Raw genomic sequence first — 13,230 nt, 5'->3', positions numbered from 1 at the left:
GAAAAGCAGTGTAAGGATGACAGAAGTAACCCCACATCCAGCACTGCTGAGGGCTCCAGAACGCAAGATGCTGCAAACCCCGTGTTGCACATTTCAACTCATATAACAATTTGAGGTCTCACATACTTGAAGGCAGACGAGCATCACACTCTTTTATCCAGAATTACCTCCAGGGCTTTTGTCTGCCCTGAGCAGCCCTGACAGCTTACCATCCAGCCCGGCCTACTCCCAGTCACTTACTGTCAGCAGTCAATAAACATTTTGCAGTGCCTGTGCTGCACTGATTTAGAAGCCCCAGCCATGCCTGGAGCAACAGTATGTGATACCCATAGCAATGCTGCTGCGCAGGGCTGCACCTCTGTGTCATCCGCTGCTTCAACAGAGTCAGGAGTTGAGTGGCAACGTTTTAGAGAGGCTTACTGGAAACAGGAGCCCAAGAAACGCCACTCAGACCTTTTATCCTTTTATTTGCTTTATGTATGTCACACATGTATTTGCTCCTTTGGTTGGGATAACGAAGGGATTTTCTGGCTCCTGCCTAACAGTCCCACTGCGGCTTACCTCCAGAGCCAGTCAGCGGGGCACGAGCAGCTGATCAGCAGATTAAATGGTATTGCTTTTATAGCATCTCACTTTCCAAGCCTCCCCTCTCAAGCAGGGATCCCTTACCTCTACAGCAGCTGGGCAAAGCTTTTCTATTACGAAATAACACAGTCAGGGCACAGTCTTTTCCAGACAGCCCTGCAAAAAGGATCTGGGACAGCCACTGCTCAAGGTCCCAGCCTCTCAGAAAAGCAGCACTGCAAAACACAGAGCGTGGGGTATGAGGGTTTGCTAGGAAACCAGCTGCCAATGGGAGATGCCACAAAGCAAGGAGACCTCCCCAGGCACACGCAGGGATGCCCAGGTGGGGCTGAGAGCAGAAGAGGAGGAGGAGGATTTAGGATTAGCAGCAGAAGGTGACACCTGCACCAGGGATTGCTCACGGACAATGCAGCTTAGGAAGGGCTGGGAGGAAGTCAGAAAGACCTGAGTGCCCCACTGCACGAGCACAGCACTGAGGCAGTTGGGAATCAGGAGACTTCAGCCACTGCCTGCACCCGGTTATCGGGGCAGGAGAGCTATCTAGCTACCAAGTACCCTATTACAAAGAAATAACAAGCACAGAGGCAATCGATATCGTGCAGTTTAAAAGCACCATCTGAAGGCAATGGGTTTTTACTCGCTGAGATCTGCCAGGTGAAGTGATGCAAGAGGACGGGATTTGTGTGAAACCTCAGCCCCGGCTAATCCAAACCCTGCTCGGGTTGTGCCATGCTGCAGGCACTGCAGGAAGGGACCACGTCCATGCACTGCACCGAATCAAACCCCTGACCTGCAATTCCAGCTGTACTAAAACAAGAAGAAAGGGAAGAGAATGCTTTAGGAGCTCCTTCCCAGGTGCCTGCACGCCCAGGGCAACACCCCGCTCTGCCATCAGCTTTTAACCCTTTTCCAGCAGGATCAATGCTGGCTGAGCACTAAAAGCAGCCAATACGTTGCAGGCAGATTGTGTATTAAAAATTCAAGACCCTTCCCAGCAGTGAGAGCAAGCTGCAGGACACACCACAGCTGGTCTGCCGCTCAGCATTCCGCCTCTGCAGCACCTTTACCCACAAACACAGCTGGCACACGGGAATGGGAAAGGACTTCACTGCATTTTTCCATTAGAATCAAACACTGCCCATGTGTCTGTTCCTTCCAATGGCTGGGGAAAGGTGAAATAGAAGGCTCAATGCCCTTTAGAGTTGAGCCTTGGTTAATGGCCATCTTTTCAGTATGCTATGGAACAACAACCCCTAATGAAGGAGGAAGATGTGCCCCGTGAAGCTTCGGACCACTGCTTAGGAGATGGCACAGAAGCACACTTGGGGATACGAGCTCATCCCTCAATGCTGCAGTGCCGCTTGGATCTGCACCTCCAAACAACAGCACTGCATACATCCTCGCATTTCTTCTTTCTACTTTTCCCAGCAGCTTTACAATGAATGAGCACAATTTCTTTACATCTGTAATTCAAATGTTCCTATGCAGCATTTCCACAAGAAAAAGTGCTTCAAAAGCGCGCTGGAAATTGTAATTAAAACCTGATCTCTGTGAGATGACTCATGTTTCTGCAGGCTACAGACCTGGCCTCAGAAAAATACGCCAGCAGAGCACTGTTTACCAACTTCACATGGGGAGCTGCCAGCGTTTATCAGAGACTACAGGAACGCTTGCATAAATATTAAGGGCAATAGATGCCGTGAAGTTATTTCTGCTCAAACAAAGGACCGGTTGACTTGGTGCACTGAGCCTGCTCCTCCCACAGCCACAACAGCTCCAAGACTTCTCCTGTACCTGGAGGACACCAGGCCAACCAGCAGTGCTGCAGCCCCCACTCTATGGGCGCTGGCCCCTATGCGTGCCCAAGACATGGGGCAGGACCCCGTGGCATGCCCTCATCTCTGCAGCGCATCACAGATCAGATCAAAACCTCAATGCAAACCAGCCCTGATGCTGGGGCTGAGGTGAGCTGAAGCTAGCTGGTCACACGGACTGGCTGATCTTCAGCATCTCCCAGTCACCACCTCAAGTGCCTCTGCCTGTGGAAGGGGTGAGAAAAGCAGAGGAAAGGGACCAGGGAGAGGCAGCCCAGGGAACATTCATACTGGAGTGTTTGCTTCCCTGCATGCCCTTATCTCCACCTGACCTTGCCCAAGAAGGAAACACCTCTGAGGAAGATCAGAGGTCATGGCCTCATCCACGCTCCCCAGCTCAGAGGGCAGCAATGAGCCCAGCATAGGGGTCTCAGGGATGACAGCCTTTTCTCTAGCAGATCAAAGGGATCACTGCTGCACAGGGGTCAAGGAAAGCTCCTCTCACTCCTTGCAACTCAACCCACAATCAAGACATCCACTCGCTACTGATCCATTCCAGGAGCAGAGGCTGCTCACAGCAGTGACACCGACAAGTTTTGAACCCAAACATCTGCTCGCTGTCTCTGCCTCACCTCCTCCTCCCATTCTGCACTTGTTCAGCCTCGGCCTTTGCTCTCTTGTGTCACAGAACAGCATGCAGGTCCTTTGGAACAAAACCGCTCCTCTAAAAAACACGTATTTTCTATCACAAAGCCGAGTTCGTAATGAACAGGAATACACATTTTTTAACATGCAAAGCACAGCACAGGCAAATGAGGAGACAGAGGTTTGTGCCACGTCACGAGTCCTGCAGAGCTGTGCACGAACACCGTCAGACACGAGCGCCATCTTAACACCAGGCAATGCAGGACAGCCACTGCTCAGGGCACAGCACAGAAGGCAACACACCTCTGAAGTTCATCTGCCGTTCCATCAGTCATACGGAAACAGCAGAGCAGGCAGCAGAGGGCACATACAGCACAACAACCCCATGGATCGGTTCTGCTCCCCCCAACACCCGACTCGTTTGCATTCAGCTGGGTGCTCCTCGCTCCTTCTCCTCCTACGCCCACTTGTCAGGTTGGCAATAAGCACACCTAACACAGATGTTTTCCCCTCACTCAGGACCCCCCTGCATTCCACCCGGTGAGCCGTCTGGCCCAGCTTCACTCCAGTTTCTCTGGATGTTGCTTCCAGCCAAGCTCATCCCAGAGAGCTCACAACGCCATTACGGACCCATCCTGGCAATTTAATCACAAGTGAATAATTGTGGTTAATGCTCACAGCAGCGACGCGACCGAGGAGCGCAGCCATTGCCAGCATCAGCAGCACAAGCGACCGTGCGGAATGGCTGCAGGAGGAACAACTCATCAGCGCTGCCTACAAGCTGTGAGCCTTCACTGCTGCGAACAAAGGGGAACATGAGTAATTCCAGACAAAAGAATGAGCCCTCATCAAAACTCCTGAAACACAAATCTCCGAGCTGGGCTAGGTACAGGTGCTAGAAGTCTCTCTCTTTTCTTTTTTTAAGCTTGCTCATTTCGTTTCCCTCCTCCATGCTTCCAAATTCCTACCCTTCTCTGAAAGAGACGAGTTGAAGAATTCCCTGAAGGCTGCAGTTCCCCGTACCTCTCTGATGAGAGACTTCAATAAGCAGTTATTGGTTACCCCCCAGCACTTCTGCTGCAGCGCCTCTCCCGCTCACTCCAGATCCTAAAGCACAGAGGGTCAGCAGACCACAAGGACACGGGGCTCAGTGAAGGCTGACACGGGAGCCATCCTCACAGCCCTGAATTTCATGCTGTTGGGGACAGGGGAGAGCCTTCAGTCAGCGCTCCTCAAACCTGCCTCATTGAAAACACGAGCAATGCACCACGCTGTGATTTACTGTAAAGGCGTCCCAGTTCTGCTAAGGACTGAGTCAGGAAGCAGAAGTGAAAACCACCCAACGTGACAACAGAAGAGATGATCGCCGTCTCCTCCGAAACTCCTGGACAGCATGAAAACACTTCAAGGAAACCTGAAGCCATTTCTCCTTCTGTAAGCGTAGTGAATAGGTCACAAACGCAGCCGTCCTACGGAAGCACCACATTTTCCTGAGCAATTTAATGTAAATTAGATTAACCACCGGCTGCTCTTCTGCCCTGCGCTGAGAGATGAGTGCCTCTTGAAGTGCAAACATTGACTTAGAAACGTAGAGGAAAATCTTCCTGCGTGAGGTGAACCCGGCCCTGGGTCAGCGGGCTGCTGATGTGGCACACGGCCGCCAACAGACACCGGAACAGAGTGCTGGGGCCGCGTGCCACCAGACTGCCTCCCGCCCTGCACCCAGAGCTGGGAGGAGGAAAACCAGCAGCAAAACAAAGACAGGCGGAGAAGACGGCGGTAGGAAGAGCAGCCGTTCCTCTCCATCCTCCCCCAGACCCAGTGTTTATAGTGAAGGCCCTAAAAATACAAGTTCGGGCTTCCTGCAGCGTTCCACTGACAGCTGCTTTTCTCTCGCCCTCGAAGCCCCGTGAGCCCCCGCTTCCTCCCATTTCTTGCTGCCTTCCTGCCCCGTCCCCTTTTTTTCTCCCCATTTCCTCTCTCCTGTTTATTTGCACTCTTTCCCTCTTCCTCCCCTTCTTGCACTCAGCCTTTCCCCCTTATCTCCCTCCCCGCAGAGCCCCGCTCCCTGCCCACACCACGAGTGGGGTGAAGCATCCCATGGGCGGGACGGGCAGCGATGACAGGAGGGCTCTGCCCAAGTCAAGGCACGAAACCAAAGAGCAAACTCCCCCTTACCCCCATCTGCGCTTCTCCTGTGGCAGCACTTGGGCACAAAAGAAAGATTCCCATTTTTCAGGTAATCCCCTTTTTACTGCAGCCCTGAGGTTGTCTGCAAACCGCTGTGTTTTGTTTCAGAGTCAGAAAACACTGAGCGTGGCAATGCACTCTTAAGCTGGACTTCACACGGTACCACCTTCACATGCACATCAGTCAGGCCAGGTTACTTTTCTCGCCCTTTCTAAGCCTCTAAGCCTGGCCCAGCATTTCAGACTGAAGATCAGTTTCCATCCAGAATAACAGTCTTGTCAGAGTTTGGCATTTTTGTAACATACCGAAGAAGACCTCATTCCACCCTTCAACCTGCTAACCTTTTCCCTTGGCGCTGTTCGAGGACAGAGCCGTCTCAGCCTTGCATTAGACACGCTTGCACTGACAGCTCTCATGAAGGAGGAAACAGGAGTGCACTGTTTTATGTGGGAAAAGCAGCACTGCCACCGGTCTGCCATGTTTTAAAGGAGAGCAAACTGCAAGAGCGGCTTCCATGGGCCTGACAGCCCTTTTTCTTAAGGTTATCATAATTTCCAAGGGAAAATGTGGGTACAGACCACATTCAGGAAGCTGGTGATCACAGATAATTAAGTCCGACGGGCAGTTGGGTGGTGGATGAAGGTCAGCCATTCTCCAGCGTGGCTCCAACAGCTTTTAATCCCGTTGGCCACTGTCTCCAGTCAGTTATAGCAGCCTCGGAGCTGCCAGGGAAGTAATCAGAGGGAGAGACTATAGGTATAAGCAGATATAATAGAAACTTAATTTAATTAGGGAAGTACTCAATCAACCATGGGACATAAGAACAAAGGAAACCAGGTTTATTAGTTCTAGCACTTGCAGAAATGCCTGCTTGCTTCCTGAGTGCTGGAGAAATAAGAAAAATAAGCAATCTTAATAGCACGATCCTCGTTTGCTGTTTAACTAAAGGTAGTACCAAAACCAACTGCAAATCAAGGTTATAGAAGAACAGCTCGCTCCTGTGATCGCTGAGTAACTGAGCCCCTGTGGGGGAAACCTGGCTCTGGTTTAACTGTGGTTAAAAACTAGGAATCACACCTTGGCCAGCCTCAAGGGAAGAACTTCTGAGCCCAGTTCTGCTCTCAGGTCAGCTTTACACCAACCCTTCTCTAGGACTCCAATGTCTCATCGCTGCCCATATACGAATCAAGTCGGGATCACTGCATGCAGAAGTGCATGTTTTGTGGGATGGCTTAAGAAACGACCAGGCAACCACATCCAGCAACCTCTCACTGCCTTTCTCTGCTTCTCTTTCCTAAGCCTACAAACAGCCCCGACCCCAGGCTCTCCCAGCAGATGCTGGGGCTGAGGAACACGAGGAGCAGCTGGTTTGTACAAATGCTGCTCCATCCTTGTTTGGGGTTTCCAGGTTGAGAGCCAGCCCGGTAACACAGGGGGTGCATTTAGCAGTCATGCTTTAATGCCTGGATAAAGGTTTGGTTGAGAGTTTAACAGCACGAAGTGACTAACAGCGGGCTGGGGAACTATTTAGAGATTAACTAACTGATTTAGAGTGATGAAAGGGCAGGTTGTAATTTTAGGATTAGAAATCCATATTTTGGATGTCAATACTTTGCATAAGCAAAGGGCCAGGAGCAGCACAGCTCTAATCCACTCACAAGGAACCAGCAGGACAAGGGAGGACCAGGATCTCCGTGCTGAGAAACTGGACAAGCACTTCCAGAAACACCGCCTTTGGTGTCCCCCAGGACAAGTGTGCCCCAAAGGGCCGGTGATGCGCTGCACACCACTGTGCACGCCCTGCCTACTTAGGACAAAGTCTGATGGCATGTAGGAGAGCTTAGCTGCTATCCCAAGGAGCGTGCAGTCTCTCTGTTTTACACCCAAACTCACTCTCAGCGCCTCCCGCGTGTATATATATACACATCTATACCCATCTATGTATACACTTACATCTACTTATACACACACTATATATATACACAAGTACTGAATCAGCACTGCATGTACTACCTCGCTTCCGTCAGTCATATTACAGATAACTCCCAGAGGGGCCAGGGGATGAACTTGGTTAAAACCAGAGCTATTTAAGCAGAAAAATGGCCCTCTTGCTGCCTGCAGTACCCAGGGCGTTCTCTGAAGCTAAGCTAAAAACAATATTTATCTTACCAGGCGCTCGGTGCTTTGTGCTTTGAGATATTTTAGCTTCCAGTTAGGGAGGATTTTGCAGGCCCGTAAAAAGAAAACAAAATCCACAGCGAGGTGGAAATAATTTATGGACGTATTTTGCATTTCATTTGCTTGATTTTTTCCTCCTTCCTTCCTCTTTTGATGTCCCCCACCCCACCCTTCCAGCTCAAGTTACTTAAAATCTGCAAAGTCTGAAACAAATAAACTCAGACTGAAAATACACAGTACGTCTTCAACCCTGCAGAGGTTAAAAATAGGCTTTAAACCAGCTAATATCAGCATCAGCATAAAAGAAAGGACACCCTGACAGCTTTAATTATTACATTCTCTTGTTTTGCACTTCTGAAGAGCAGCAATTAAATCCCTGCTTGGGCTTATAAGGAAAAAGTAAGTGCTCTGCACCTGCAAAACCGACTCGATTACATCGGAGGATTTCAGCTCCCCAAAGCACATTATCCGGGGCGGCCTGCAGAACAAATGCACGCGGTGGAAGAGCTCACTGCCACCCTGCAGCCGAGCGTTTTGCAGCCAGTTTGCAGGGAAGAACACCCATAATGAAAACACCTCCTCTTTCGCTTCGCTCGACGTATTTATTTAACAGAAATCTCACCATTTCTGGACAAGGCAGCCGCAGATCACATGTGCGTGCAATGCCTGAAACTGCCATATGGCAATGGAAGTATTTTGCTCATAACCGTTTTGATTGCAGTTGCCTCTGGGGACCTGAACTAGGTCACTTTCCCATCAAGGCTCACTACAAACCATTAAATAAGTGGTGCAAGCAGGGCCTTTTAAACATCTCTTATAAAAAAGAGCTATTTTGTTGATTAGAAAGGTAAAGAGAAGCAAGCACCGCTGCTTAGGAAACCTATTTTCTGCGACTCATAAATATTAATCCTTTGATATTCAATAATCTAATTGAGTTTAGTGTTTGCAGCTGTTCCCTCATCAGCAGCAGTAATGAGGGTCTCGTTTGCCCTGATTACCTGGCTTTGGGAAACCCGCTGCCAGTACCCATCCCTGAGACATCCCAGGGAGCTCTGCTCTCCGGTCACACCTGGTTGGGATCTGCTGCCCTTTGCCTGGAGCCCTCAGTGCCGTGGAGGCAGAGTCTCACCGACACACGGAGGTCGCAGCAGCTTCATTTCCCTGGGAGGTTCAGTATCATGCACAGCTCCAGGCTTGCACTGAGTAAAGGTGGCTTAAAACACAAACAAAAACAACAAACCGAAAAGCTGATGTCAAGGCATATCCTTCTTTTTTCTCTCATATAAACCAGTTTTGACCAGGAGCATCTAACCAGCCTCTCGGTGACTGAGAGGGAACTCGGTGCGTGCAGGGAGGGCAGGCACCAGCTGGGACGCGGGGAGAAGAAAGGCGCAGTGTTTCCATAAAGCCAGTGGGAAAAAAGCATAGCTGGGAACATTTTTCTGGCAGCAAACGTTCACTCCTGGAAGCGAATCGCTGATGGCCGAGGGGAAAGTGGAGCCCTCCCCAAACCCCCCCAGGGACACCTGCACTCATCTGCTGAGGGAGCAGCGCAGGGATGCAGGCACACTGCCAATCCATCCCAGCGCCCACCGCCACCGCTGCTCACAGCTCCACGCCAAGCCAGCAGCCCCACCATGACGGAGGGGCTCTCCCAGCTCTACCAAGAGCCATCTCCTCTTCCTCCAAACCTGGCTTTTCTCCTGACCGTGCCACAACATGTTACACAGGAAGCTACTTCTATTCCAGACAGCTAAAATTCACTGCTCATTTTAAAGGTCTTGCAAACTTTTAACGCGACTTATCATCCTGGGAAAGACCGAATTACCTCCCATTAAGCTCACTGTGCAGTGCAAAAAGGTGGTATCCCCACACAGCCCTCCGTCACCGCCTCATAACGGAGCAAAACGATGTGAGAAGGTCCTTGTAGGGCACTCCATCACAGCAATAACGTCACGCACGATAACTCACAGGAGCGCTTCTGGTGTTTGTCTTTACTGTAAGCCACGAGTTTATCTGCTGGCTGCAAGGGCCAAGCATAAGGCAGCATAGCTGAGGGTGCACGTCATGCACAGCCGCGCTTGCTGGGAAAGCCTCGCGTTCCTCGTGCCAGGCTGACCTCTCTGCAGTTGCTGCTTCGACCTGCTGTGGGCTGTGCATGCAGCAGAGCAAAGGGGATGCGCTGGGAGCTGCTTCAGGCACGCTCCCGTGTGCTCAGCCAGCACGCAGCTGCAGGGAGCCTTCAGAGCACTTCATCCCCATACACACAGACGTGGGGAATGAGCGGCTGTGGCTTTTTAAGATGTCCTTTTCATGCTTACACACCGCCCTATCTCAGGCGGAAAAGGCAATCGGCTCGGGTTAAAAAAGCACTTTCTCTGCTCAGCAGGCATTACTCACATCTGCTGAATTCACTGACCAAACCACAGTGCCCTATGTTCTACTTCTTTAATCCCCTGCAATGGAACCCATTTGCTCCATGCAGACCCATCCTGGAGCACAACCACCTGGGTGCTGCAGGGCTCGTCCCAGCTCCGGGCAGCTGGAATTGAGCTCTGCTGCTGTCAGAGCCACGAGTCCCTTCTCACACCATTCCCTTAAGGATACACAACAGAGTTTTATCTTCTATTTTGAGTTGTCTCGGTGTGAGATTGGTATCTTTGACCAGGAGCTGCAAAAAGCCAAATGCAGCCAGGATGACTGTTGGACTCATGATCCTTGTGGTCTTTTCTTCTCGTAATGGTTCTATGATTGTATAACACTGATCCCCAGCTCCAACAGCACCTATGTACAACACCATCACCAAGATATCACTGCATCGTCACAAGTGTCACAAGCAGTGCACGCTGCTCTTCATTTTTAGCTGGTCTGCAAGTAAGCAACAAGCACCAATAAGACTGTACTTCCAAAGGTACAGTGGCTCATCAAGTCCCCTCTGTCAGGAAGAAGGCTCTCCTCAACTGTGACGCTGGCTCTTACAATGGATGCTCTCACCCCATGCTATCTCCAGGTCCAACAACCCCTCCCTGAGCTGCTCCATCTGCCACAGAAGAGCCATGGGCAGCAAGAGCCGCACAGATACCGCAGCGCAGAGCAGTGGAACTGCTGGTGGCTCTACCATCACCTCCTGCAAGTCCCACCACGCTCTCACAACTAGCTGCTAAGTCAGACTTGCAATAAAAACAAGGGCTATCAAATTGCAGTGCTCTGTTATAGGAGTGATTACATTCGCCAGCCTCATCTGCTCACAACGTTTCAATCTGCTGTTGTAACACAGGTACACTCAGGCCCCTCTGCTACCATAAATAGTGAGGAAGGGACTGCTTTCTCCTTCAGGGTGATATAAGAACACCCATCCCACTTGTGGTCCCTTCCTTCCATCTGTTTCTTGCAAATAAACAACTGAACACACTCCAGGATTCTCCTCTACCAATGTGAGAAAATAATGGTGATTCATCACAGTGATTTGCTTCCTGACTTCTACAGCAGCTAGTGCATATGTGCTTACAAGAGGAAAAGGACCCAATAATCTTTCAGCAGGCTCTTGTTTGAACCTCAATCCCAGGATTAAGGTATTAACAAGGACAAGAAAAGTGCAAATAATACAGCCAGGGGTTTGCTGTCTGTACCTCTTCACACCCGTGCTGCTCTCAGATACCATCCCTGGCTGCTCTCAAAGCGGGCAGCAAGAGCATGGCTGACTGGGTGAAAACCACTGTTGACTGAGGTGGCACCAATGAACCTCCACGCTACGCTGAGTGGAGCTGACCTGGCACACCAAAGCCCTTGCTTGCCTTCCAAGCATTGCCAGCTATGGGGCAGAGACAGCTGGCAGCCCCGTGGTACAGGTGGAAGGGAACCAGAGGAGCAGGAGTGACACTTAAGCAGGAGGACGATGCTTCTGGCAGTCCTGCCTCTTCTACAGCAAAGCCGTGCTGCAGGGAAGGCTCTCCTGGAAGCACCGTGCTGGCACATGGCTCTGCATCTCACAGAGTGAAGCCCACAGCGTGCACTTAGGGCCTGGGCTGGTGACACACGTGTGCCAGGAGCTCCCCAGCTGCAATCCCCACTCCGAATTAGTCCGCTCTGCAGTTCCAGGCAGCTCGTTAACCTCGTTACCTCAGACTCCCCACCTAACTCATACTGAACCTCACAGCGAGGTCTCTGAGCTCTCCCAGCGCTGTTCTGCAGGGCGGCTGCCTGTGCAGCTGTCCCACAGCATCAGGGCACGTGGCACCAGGATGGGCCCAGAGCCCAGCCAGGCCACAGGGCAGCTCCCATAGGGACAGGCTGGGACCTGGCATCCACAACACGAGGAATGGAGGAAGCGTGCAATATCCCCATTAGGCCGCCGTTACAAGAGAGCCCATGGAGCCCAGAAAGGCCAGCAGATCATGCTGAAAACACGTGGCACCGCAGGAACGTTCAGCCCTTGAGTCTTAGTCCCAGGATTTAACCACATGTGTCTGAGCTTTCTCCAGCTACAGCCCACTGGGCATTATCTGAGTAACCCCTGCAGTAAGGAGACCCCAAAAGCTCCCTTTTCCACAAACAAAGGCTTCTCAGGACTGCATCTCAATCGCTCAAGCAGCAGCAAAGTCACGAGGGCTCTCTACTGAAAGCTGCTTCAGAAAGATGCTCAGTTAATCACCAAACCACTGCATAGCCCAAAGCCATCCTAAATGCAACAACATGGCATGAAGTGAATCATCTCGGGAAATGCCAGGAGCTCATCTGTCACTGGCCACAAAGGCAAGGCAAGATTTTGCTCCAGACAGGAAGAAAAACACTGAGTAATACGAAACGGACCAGACCAGTCACTGGAGGAAATCAAGACAGCCTGCAAAATTCCTTCTTACCATTGAAAAAAGAAGTGGAGATGTTCTTCTATGTGCTGCCGCGCAGGAGAAACGCCCCACTTCCCTCCTCGCTGCTTCCCAGAGCTCCTCCAAAAGTAAATTATTCAGGGACCCATCTCAGCAAGTTACTTCCACTCACTTGTGGGGAACAATGCAGCTCAGGCTGGGATTTAACCAACAGCTGCAACGGTGCCTCGTGGGCTCCATCTCCAGAAGACGAGCAGAGAGAGGACACGCAGCACCAGAAGCCAGCGCTGACAGCAGAGGATGCAGCGAGCATTCAGTGTGGCTCCATATGAGCATGGAGAGCTGCTCTCACTGCCCACATCTTAGCAATACCTGCCATGCCTGCATATTCTGCATGGCTTCCTATGCAAGAAGTTAAGGAAGAGAGCTGGGTTTTCTACTTTTATGTGAACCGTTCCATGGCAGCCAAAGGATGCTGCAAGCGAAACGCTGCAATTTTTGGACAAGTTTTAACAGGGAATTGGGCTGCTAAATAAGACCACCACAAAGCCAGAATTTGCACCTAGGGCAATTCCACTTAGGGAAGGATTAGAAGTAATAATAATTTTAAAAAAAGATAATAAAAAGCCTAGAAACAAAGAGCAAAGGGAAGAAAGAAATGCAGCTACTACTAAAGACAAGAGTTGGGTGTTTGCTTATTTTGCTGTTCTCCTCAAACCACTTTTCCAGCATCCCCACTGCAGAGCCATTTAAGAGCAGCCTGCAAGAGAGGGGACGAGAGAGAAAGGCTCAGGGTCACAGCACAGCATCTGCTTGCCTGACTGCAGCCCTTTTAAAGCCTCACACCGCAGGCAGGACCTGGTGGAGCCTCCTGTAGCACTGACAGAGGCACACACATCCCTGAGATGTTTACTGAGATGGTTTCAAGTCTCAAGCATGCGAATGCTGCATGGAAAAAGCCTGTGTCAGGGCCTGGCAGCCAAAGCAGGCAG

At 50.9% G+C, this 13,230-nt stretch overlaps 1 protein-coding gene across 8 annotated transcripts in view; it reads right to left on the bottom strand.

Annotated features, from left to right (window-relative positions):
- The window catches only part of TNIK (TRAF2 and NCK interacting kinase), a 133,869-nt gene that overhangs the window by 78,657 nt on the left and 41,982 nt on the right, over positions 1-13,230 (bottom strand). The window contains exon 1 of one of the 8 annotated variants that reach the window (XM_046898605.1): positions 9,241-9,398. The exons of the other annotated variants lie outside the window; for them this stretch is intronic. The gene's annotated coding sequence lies outside the window, so the exon portion shown is untranslated. Of the gene's footprint in view, positions 1-9,240; positions 9,399-13,230 lie in introns of those variants that run through there. 8 annotated transcript variants of the gene reach the window in all.

Source organism: Gallus gallus, chromosome 9, assembly GCF_016699485.2.
Source record: "Gallus gallus isolate bGalGal1 chromosome 9, bGalGal1.mat.broiler.GRCg7b, whole genome shotgun sequence".
In the NCBI taxonomy this organism is placed as follows: domain Eukaryota; kingdom Metazoa; phylum Chordata; class Aves; order Galliformes; family Phasianidae; genus Gallus; species Gallus gallus.
Note: the sequence above shows the minus strand (reverse complement) of the source record. Positions and strands in the feature narration are given on the sequence as shown.